This window comes from Fukomys damarensis, unplaced genomic scaffold (genome assembly GCF_012274545.1).
Source record: "Fukomys damarensis isolate Sample0158 unplaced genomic scaffold, DMR_v1.0_HiC HiC_scaffold_27, whole genome shotgun sequence".
Lineage (NCBI taxonomy): Eukaryota > Metazoa > Chordata > Mammalia > Rodentia > Bathyergidae > Fukomys > Fukomys damarensis.
In genome coordinates this window covers 40,192,240-40,201,516 of record NW_022900939.1, presented here as the reverse complement: position 1 = coordinate 40,201,516, position 9,277 = coordinate 40,192,240, and the positions used below count along the sequence as shown (strand labels likewise).

Below are 9,277 nucleotides of genomic sequence, written 5' to 3'. Positions count from 1 at the left end.
GTCCCGACCCCGGCCGGCGCTAGTCGGGTGTGGGGGGCGGTGTCGCAGAGCCCGTCTGGTGCCTAAATTTCGGGGGTCAGAGGAGCTGACGTCAACGGGAACGTCGGACACACTTTGATAGGTCGTGAAAATCCCTACCCTTCACTTCAGAGCCTTTCCTGGCCAAAGTCTGCGCCTGAAAGTGGCCGAAGACGACTCACACAGTCCTGGGCTCAGGCAGTGAGCGAGGCCTTCCCGGCTGGACCGCTTCACAGCCCGTCTGGCGGCGCCTGCGGCCCTCAGCACGGCGGGCAGGCCGGATCGGAAGCGCAGGTTCGTTTAAACCTGCTTCGGGACGCGGATTGTCCTTGGCATTAAAAAAAAATTTTTGGCCTTTTTGAAAGAAAACTGAATTAAAAAATGTGAGTTGTGCACGCAAATCACTTTCATCTTGAGCTTTATTTCTGAAACCACACGAACGTCTTGTCTTGGGTGCAGGTTAAGTGAAATACCCGGGTAGAAGAACATAGGAAGGAAACATGTTTGCATACCTGAAAAGTAAAATTGCCCTTGTGTGTATAGTTCAAATAGTCGTCGTGCTCATTTTATTTCTTCTGGTGAAAAACTTCCCATTCAAGACTTTTAAAAAATACACTTGACATGACATGTTCCTTCAGCATAAGTTGTTTTGATGACCAAATTCTTTTTAAATTTTATTTATGCAATTATTTATTTATTTGTGGTCCTGGGGATTGGACCCAGGGCCTACACACTGAGCTATATGTTTTATTTTTTTGAGACAGGGTCTCGCTAAGTTGCTACATTGCCCAGGCTGGGCTTGAATTTGAGATCCTTTTGCGTCAGCCTGCAGTGTATTGGGATTACAAGTGTGTGTGTCACCACACTTAGTTAACAGTTTCACGTCTTCAAAAGTCGTCGGTACAGTGAATCAAATGGATGTGGAGAATATCAAACAAGAAAAACATACTACATTACCACCTTGCTTTCGTACTTGAAACTCACCAAGCCTTAATGCATCAGTTTCAGGGGACAGCCGATGTTCAAGACTGAGTTTCATCAAAAGAGCCAGGTTGAGGACTGGCTTAGAGCAAAGCCCTTAATGACCATGTCATAAGAGGATGTGAAATCCAACCAACATGGTGTGTGTCAAGCATTTTACTTTTTGTAAGGTGCTGTGCCTAGGGCAAAGCCGCCTTGAATGTGTTACTCTGCTTTTCCATCAGCTGTGTGCCCACTAGCAGCTGTTACTGTTTGTTCAGAGTGCATGGTTTTTAACATGAGGGTTTTCTTTAGCCTATCGGTTTCTCTCAAAATAGATGTGAATAAATACCTGCCTACTCATTCTTATGCAAACAGATACAGTGGACCCTTGACAATGAACTCGTGGGTTCCCAAGGACTGGTTGTAATTCCAGTTGGTTGTCAGTCGGTATCACTGAGAGCCGGATGTTTCCCTGGGTGCACGCTATAGCTAACAAGAGGCAGATGACTTTTCCATTAACCTAATTGATCCAAGTTGTTTGTGTGTCAGGCCGGTCATAATGAGGGTCCACTGTGCTTCTGTGCCAGGTGCACTGGTGCATGCTGATAGTCTGGGTTAGGTAAGGAGGAGGATGAGGAAGGAGGAGCCCGAGGGTCCCGGAGTTCAAGGCCCAGGCTTGGACTACACGTCAAGTTCCCCATCTCAGAAATAAAAACAAGCAGAGCAGTACTTTCGGCAATGTTTTCCCTCTTTTTAAATAGAGAAGCTATTAGGAGAGAAGACAAGAATTGTGTATGCAGGAAAGAATTCTGGACGCTCAAGGATTGAGAAATTTTGTTCACTACTGATAATTACTCTCAACATTCTCGAAAACAAGGTGCCCTAAAAACATAATGCCCCTTTTAATATTGTTCTATTCATCGCTTCTTGGCCTTTTGGCTAAGATCAAGTGTAATAGTCTTCTATTCATAATATTTGGAAATCTATGCAAGTTTCAGTGATACACATCCATAAATGAATGTATTTTGTGTCTGCTAATGTGCATAGTTAATGGTGGGGTCAAATTTACATCCCTGCAATTAAATGCAATTTAAAAATTTGCCGGCATTTCTAGGAATTCACTTATGGATTTGTGCTCATCTTTTGAAGAGGAAATTAAAAGTGTATATTTAAGATGTATTTCCATGTGTTATAATGTTAATTTGTTTACTTTTTCTGAAATACACAATCTAGAAGTTTATTACTTCAAACAAATGTACATATGGCAATGCTAGAACATGAAATTTACTGAATTTAATTGAACCAGCAGTTGTTATTTTCAACTAATTAATGGTACATATTTCATCTTCTGAGTGAAAACTGTAGAATTGACTGATAGCACTCTACAACCTATGTCTTACTAACCTTTAAATGCATTTTATTGGATTCATATGAATACATCCTATACTATATCCTCAGCAGATCACACTATAACCTATATGAATTAAATACGTTTACTGGGTAATACATAAAGAGCAAATTTGCAGTGATAAATATCATTAGCTTCTTCAAACTATTTTTACAGCAGTAAAATACATGTTTTTGGTCCTATATACATCATTTTACCTTTAGCAATAATCTCCATATACTGCAATTTTCCTTTCTGTTTCTCTTACCCATGGGCTTTAGCAATAGTAAGACAAGACAATTTGAAATACAAGTACACCTTATTTGCTGTTTTTATTCTATTCTGTATGTCATCTGGATAGAGAGAGATGTCCAAAGCCTATTTTTAAAGAATTTTAGGGGAAGACAGAAACAGACTTACATTTTTATAGTTCCTTTGTGTTTTCCTAATATCTACATGAATCCACTGAAACAAAACAAGGAGAACAAACAACCCCAGAGGACCTCAGGCAAGGCTGTTTATGTGAAAGCTTGACCTTAAACCATGGAAGTCTATCTTCCGCCTCTCTTCCTTTCCACCTGCAGGAACTCTGCCAAACTGTTCCATGTCTCCAGCCTCAAACCCTCTTCTTGGTTTTTGCCCCTTCTCCTTGCAGAAGCGAGGGAAATTCCTGTCCACTCCTCTGCAAAGAGCTCCTCAGCCCCTGTTCAGGAGGCTCACACCCTTCTAAGGCAACCATGACCTCCAAGAAGTTGGAAAGCCTGGAGCTTGATTGTTGCACAGTTTGCAGCTGGAAGACCCTGGGACCCAACTGGGTCTAACTGTTCAATCCAAAAGGGAAAGTCAAGGAAGCACCCAGAAGATGTGAATTTTTAATTTATTGACCACTGTCCAAAGCATGGATCGAAGTAGTGCTTATGAGTAATTTGGAGAAAAGGAACCTTAGGCCATAAACCCATCCCCACCTATCTGGGTTAATTGTCTTTTGATCACCACTTACCCTTTCCATTTTCTGTACAATGTGAATGCAACCTGTGCTATTAAACACGCACGCAACCGTCTGCCAGTCATCTTCACACAAGTGAGCAGCTTCCATGTTTATAATGATATAATGAGAGACAGATAGAGCATACATAGTTATTATCATCCTTTCATAAAAGCCAAGAGGCTTTAGTGGCCTGGTTGAGTTCCCTGTACGTAACAGAGTTCAAGATGTCTTTTAATAAATATACCTCCAAGTGTATTTCCTCTTCCTTTCAAGGAAAAGTCATGAGGCTTTAACAACATTATGCTTGTGAAAGTGCTTTCCTAATAAAAATAAATGAAAAACAGACACTTATTATTGCTGTATTTTATTTTCAGATAACTTTGGAAAGAAATCAAATTACATCCAAATGCTTTGGTTAGAGTTCAAGTAATTTCCACAAATTGAAATTGCACTGTACATTATAAAATAAAACTTTACCTATTAGGGTTAAACATTACAGAGCCAACAAGTTTTTCAGTTCTAGCATCCTTCTTTAATTATTCCAGGTCTGTTTTTTGTACCCATCTTATTATTATATAATTATTATTATATAATTGATAATCCAAATATTTGTTCAGCTAATACCTCAAGCGTGCGCACACACACACACCTTTCCTTTTTATATAGTTACTAGTAATGATATCTTCCTTGTCTCTGAGTATTAGCTATGCACCCTGCAAGGCTACCACACTGACTTTCCTTTTATCCAAGATGAAATTACCTTAACAGACCTCCTAGCGCATTCTACAATGGGCCTGATGTTTTCCTGAACTTGTACGGAAAATTAACAATGAATTATATCTAAAAATCTCTAACTTCAAAAGCTTAAAAAATGAGACTTCCTCAAATCATCTATATTCCAGATACCTAATTCCTCTTGTAACTTTCCATAGAATCTTCTCCATAATTTTCATTCATTTCTCAAGCTATGAAGCTCACAATGAAACACATTTTCTATTGAGTTTTCTAGTGTGCTGAGTCAAACAGTTTTAAATGATACAATTACTTCATCAAATGACAAGCAAGCATTTAGCAGGCACTATCCTCTTAGCAGAACTTCCCTAGAATCTGCGGGACCCAGCGGCATAATTGTTCTCAAACACATACAAAAAAAATCTATATCATCAATTGCTTGTGATAATCATAAAATAATTTCATCGCATATCCATTATATTTGCTTTCATAAAACCACCATCTATATTCCTGGCTAATATTCACGTTTTAGCACACTAGGGTCCTGGCCTCCATTTTAGCACACTAGGGTCCTGGCCTCCATTTTAGCACACCCAAGTACTTGACAGCTGTCCCTTCTCAATATATATCAATATCTTATATTTATTTTTATTTTGGTACTGGGGATTGAACTCGGGTCCTTGCGCTTGCAAGGCAGGCCACTGAACCGCTGAGCTAAATCCCAGGCCCTCTTATATTTATTTTTAAATAAGTTCATGCTGAGTCATAATATTGCCATATTTCATCAAAACGCTATTCACAAAAATCAAGTAAAATTATAACATGCCTTATGATTAACTGCAACAACCCTTGAAAAGGAAAAGTCCTTCAACTATTTCTGCTTTTACTTTCTGCTTGCAGAAAACTAAGCAATACACTTATTGTTAATAAAACGTGAAATATATGATAACTAATACACGTCTGTATTTATTATTTATTATTATTATCAGCTTGCCCCTCAGCTGTGAGATGAAATCTCATTCTCTTTAGCCATTCTCTCAACCCTTCTGTAGAGTTGGTGATTCTAGCTGTAAGTTGGAAACACTAGACTTGCTTTTCTGTGTCTTGTCAGGTAAATTGAGCCAGTTTCTTGACACGCTTCCTGGTAGCATTGGCAGTCCTCAGAGTATGGCTGAAAGTCTCCTGACTACCCAGAGCCTCCTAACTGCTTACATGCCTCCCTGGGAGGGGCGCAATATGATCTTCTGTGTGTAAACCACTCTACCGTATTTTCAAAGGATCTTTGATATTTTGAATCTGTACCTTTTGGTTCACTTAAATGTATCTCAGAAAACAAAACAAAAATGATGAGGTGAAGCTACTTTGAACACACTTAGCCCACCATTCTTGCCACTTTTCTGAAGTAGTTCTGGACTCCTCTTTCGTGAATGTCTTTGGGAGGTGTGATCTATGGTGAATGCAGCTGCCAGGTGCCATGACAGAAAAACAGGCTCCTACAGACAATACGGAGCACCTGCATGTACCACGCTCACTGGAACCTGCACTGTGAGACTCCTGGCTCTTTCCCAAACTCAGAATGAGCATGAAAAGGCAATGCTCTGAATCAATTCAGGACACGGAGGCAGCCACGTACAGTACAACGGAAGACATCCCTATTTCATCGCATTTCCTGAAGTATTTTGGACAGCTTAAATAAAATGTATACATATGAATATAAGCTAATAATGTTTAGATGAAAACTAACAAACCAAGGCAAGGTAAAGATTATATACATTAAAATTTAGAGTTGAACCAAGGGTGGTGGCATGTACCTGTTGTCCCTTTTACTTGGAGGGAGGCAGCTGAAGCAGGAAACCCACATGAGTCCAGGAGTTCAAAACCAGCCCAAGCAGCACAGCGAGATGCCACATCTAAAAAAATAAAATAAAAAGTATAGTGAATTGGCCCATGTTTGCTAAATGGAGATGTCAACTTAGTTCTGAGCTTCCTAATAGTTCAAGGCTAAGTGAGAAGTTGTGGGCATTTTACTTCAGGGAAAACAAAATTTTTAATACTTAACTTGAAAAAAATTTTTTTTCTGAGGGGCTGTAATTCAAGATAAAATGGGGAAAGGAACAGAGTGGGCCTATCACCAGTGTTTTTTGAAATTTTCTCTGTTCCTTCGAATGTATGTCTATAAAAGATTCTTGCATAACTACTTTACACAATGAGGAAACTGCACGATCAAATTCAAGAAATAGAAAAATATGTTTCCCAAAAGGAGAGTTAAAGGAATTGAATATTGTGAGTCACAAAAGCAATTTTCTCTCATTTATGTCAGAAATAGAAAAATAGAACTAATTATTTTTCCATTCTTGATATAGATATCATTTCATTATCCCTCGTAACATTATTTTCTGAGGAATGAGCGGGATTCATTGGCTTGGAGAGAAGTCACGTGGAAGTCCGATTTGTCCGAGACGCAGAAATTCAAAGGTCGCTTCAACTATCAGCCTCCAGAAAATAGAAATCCAGTCATTTGTTATACTCACTAATGAAGCAACCTTAAGAAAATTTTACCTTAAATCTAAAAATTACCAAGAAAATAACCCTGTGATTGGTCATATAACTATCATGTGAAACAACTCATGAAAGACTCTATGTTGAGGTCCTTAGAGAAACTTTACAAATCCCTGCACTTATGCCAAAGCTGTAGTTTCTCTGGTAAACATTTAATTTTTGTTGTCGGACTGTCCTTGGTTTAATCTTGATCACCCAAATCTTCCTGATATAGTTGCGCCCTAGCTTCTGTGTCTCTAACGACCCACAGACATTCTTATCTTCATAGCATCAGAGAAGACAGCTCATCAAATCAACCGCAATGCTTTACCCCAACTGATACAATCAGCGACACATTAAGATCAAGCACAACTTGGACACTGACCACCGGTGGTAGTCACTAGTCTATCACCCTTAAATCATTTGAATTAAATTGAAATCAAGAAGCAGTCCAGAACATGTCTGCAGTGAACAAAATTTCAATATAGTGTATCTACCATTTAATGGCTCAGACAGAGCGAGGATGCAAGACCCCTGGTCTCAAGTTAGCTGATGGCTGAACCCCATGACGCTGAATTGACCTCGGGCTGCAAGGCCTAGATTGAGTTCCCCATCCTTCTGAATGGTTGAACTCCACAACGTTCTATTACAGTTTTCCCACGCCCTTTCTTTAAAGATGTTCAAAGTTGGGAACTCAGAAAAATACCCTTGATGACCACCTCTGCCTCTGCAGAGTGGGTCCAAAGACTGGCACAGTCAGGAGGTCTGAGAGTGCGGGAGGGCGGCTTATGGGGGTTCAGGGGTGCCTGCGGGGCTACCTTCCCGGCGCTTGAGCGATGGTGGCTGGGTCGGGAGCAGGCGTGGCTCCTCTCTGGTAAACATTTAAATATGTGCTGGGACCCGAGGCTGTGTACTGTAACTATAGTTCTCCTGTTCTATCCTAGACAAATGAAGAAGTCATTCACAAAAAACTGGAAGTATCACTTACTGAATGAAACCTCACCACAGCGGGGTAATGAATATTATTGAGACAGTCTGTGGAATATTCATTTCCTACAATAAACAAACATGGATTTGTGGATCATCAGGAAATTACCAAGCACTGTCTTTGACTTAACTGTGACTATTTGTGTACTAGGATTATGGTAACCCACATACTCTTCTGTATTTTCTGAAATGTTGCCAAATAATTCTGTTACAATAACAAGCATTTTATAAAGCTCTTCCTAAGATATATAACTGATAAACTCCTCCATTGCTACATTCGTTATTGTAAGTTTTATAAATAAAAAATGCATATGCATTGTATAAACTGTATGAACTTCTTCATATTGAAAAGCTCTTCTGATGGGAGGCAGGGAAAACGGGAAAAAATGAGAACCAAGACCTGTCATGTAAAGGTACAAGATCCCAAAGATGAATGTAGCTGTACTGGATCCCTAAAATGTACCAATAAACTCAATAAGAAAAAAAAGAAAAGAAAAGAAAAGCTCTTCACCTGGACTTCAGAACAAAAAGTTTGAATATTTCTTGTGATAAAATAATTTAGATGATTTTCATGACCAACTGAAAACTAGAAAATACATGCAGAGACACATGAAGTAAAATTTAGTGTCACAGTTACTTGTAACATGTAAATTCCAGGGTGTTCTTGTGGTTGCTCATCTGTTTATTTTTCTTTGATGAATAGTAGAAACTTTTTGAAGCATAATAGATCACATTAGGCAGAATATATAAGGACTCTTAAAACAATATAATAACAAATAGTCTTAACTTTTGAAAGGCAGGCTACTTCAATTTTTGAAGACTGTGGAGCAATTAAAGAAGATAGATGACATGCATGTGACACTCTGTCAGCGATATAATTTACACCAAAAAATTTCCACAACCTTCTCCCAGGAGACATTTGGCAGTGTTTGGAGACGTGTGGTTATCACACCTGGGAAAAGGAGCATGTGGGAAGATGGGCAACATCTTGAACCGGCTTAGTCCCACAGTCCTTAAGCTTTTTCCACGTCATTAAAAAATATACCTTCTTAGCTGGGCATGGTGGCGCACACCTGTAATCCCAGCACTAGGGAGGCTGAGGCAGGAGGATCTCTGTGAGTTCGAGACCAGCTTGGGCTACATTGTGAGTTCCAGGTCAGTCTCAACTACATAGTGAGACCCTGTCTCAAAAACAAACAAACAAACAAACAAAAACTTTCTTCTGGTTAATGCACGTATTTTAATGAAAGCGCAATATTTTTGCTTCTAAATAGAGCATTAACCTGACAACCTAACAATAGGAAATAAGATTATTACTTCAAGTAATATAATTACTTTTATTCAAGTAAGATTATTACTTCTGCTTTATTAATCTTCCTCAATGATTAAGGCATGTTTCATGAAGGAAGAAATGATATTTCATGATTATATTCTGTTTTAGTTCTTAACTGAATATGCAGTGTTTGAAGAGACACAAATTGCTTTTGGCAGGTTTGATAACGATGTGCAGGGACCAATTTATTTAATGCTGTCAGAGGCTTTTCTTTGGTATGTGATAGAAAGATTCTTAGCAGTCAATCAGAAAGGCACAGATATGCTTCTGTAAATATCTATTATAGATTTTCATTGGTATGGGCATCAAGAGAGAAAAGGGTTACGGGATC

The 9,277-nt window shown here is 39.0% G+C and overlaps 1 pseudogene; it reads left to right on the top strand.

Annotated features, from left to right (window-relative positions):
• Positions 1-1,900: 1,900 nt before the first annotated feature.
• Positions 1,901-2,070, top strand: LOC117283568 (annotated as a pseudogene).
• The last annotated feature ends 7,207 nt before the right edge of the window (positions 2,071-9,277 follow it).